Source organism: Haliaeetus leucocephalus, unplaced genomic scaffold (genome assembly GCF_000737465.1).
Source record: "Haliaeetus leucocephalus isolate CR32 unplaced genomic scaffold, Haliaeetus_leucocephalus-4.0 Scaffold170, whole genome shotgun sequence".
Lineage (NCBI taxonomy): Eukaryota > Metazoa > Chordata > Aves > Accipitriformes > Accipitridae > Haliaeetus > Haliaeetus leucocephalus.
The window spans coordinates 555,307-556,126 of NW_010972606.1; the positions used below are offsets into that span (position 1 = coordinate 555,307).

An 820-nucleotide genomic window follows, 5' to 3' on the forward strand; every position below is an offset into this window, starting at 1 on the left:
CCCTCCTCCCTCCCCAAGGCTCCGCCGGGGATCGAAGCCCCGGCCTCCGCCTCAAGCCTCCCTCTGAGGGCAGAGCCCAAGACGGCGGCGCCGCCCTCACCTGAAGGGCCGGGAACCGCCCGTCTCCCGTGCCCACCGGCGCCGAAGGAGGAAGGGAGGGACGGGGGGGACTGACAAGACGGCGAGAGAACGCGGAGGAACGCGAGAGACTCCGCGCTCCGCTCCGCGCTCCGCTCCCCGCCGCACCGACTGCCGCCCCCCGCCCCCCCCCCCCCCCCCCCCCCTCTCCGATTGGGCGGACGCCCAGCCGCCTCTCCATTGGGCGAGAGCGAAGGGCAGGCTCCCGCCCCGCCGCCGCCCAATTGGCTTTCCGCGGCTGCCAATTAACGCCGCTTCCTTAGTCCATGGCTGGAAGGGGCGGCGGGGGCAAAGGTAGTTGGCGGGCGGGCGGCGCGAGGCCCCCGGCGGCAGCGGGAGGCCGTTCGCGCCCCTCGGCACCTCATGAGGGAGGGCGGCGCGGCAGGGCGCGACGCGAATAGAAACGTTGCGTCCGTGTCCCGTTTCCACCGCGGGGGGACCGTGCGCGAGCGGAGGGTTTTGTTTCCCGCAGCGGAATTTGCCCGAGCCGGTAGATCCCGCGAAGCGCCGGCGCCTTTTTAGCGCCCGACAAGCGTCGAAGGCTGCCGCGTCCCTGCTGCCCCCCGCCGCGGGGCGCGGTGCCCGGTGCCCGCTCACGCCGCGGTGCGGCGGCGGCTGGGGCTGGCACCGTTAACGCGGCCCCCCGGGCCCCCCCCCCAGCCGCGGCGTGCGGGGGGGGAGG

At 75.6% G+C, this 820-nt stretch overlaps 1 protein-coding gene across 2 annotated transcripts in view; it reads right to left on the reverse strand.

Moving 5' to 3' along the window:
- The window catches only part of PACSIN2 (protein kinase C and casein kinase substrate in neurons 2), a 61,166-nt gene extending 61,002 nt beyond the window's left edge, over nucleotides 1-164 (reverse strand). For both annotated transcript variants that reach the window (XM_010563580.1, XM_010563579.1), the window contains exon 1: nucleotides 101-164. The gene's annotated coding sequence lies outside the window, so the exon portion shown is untranslated. The remainder of the gene's footprint in view (nucleotides 1-100) is intronic.
- Nucleotides 165-820: the final 656 nt, after the last annotated feature.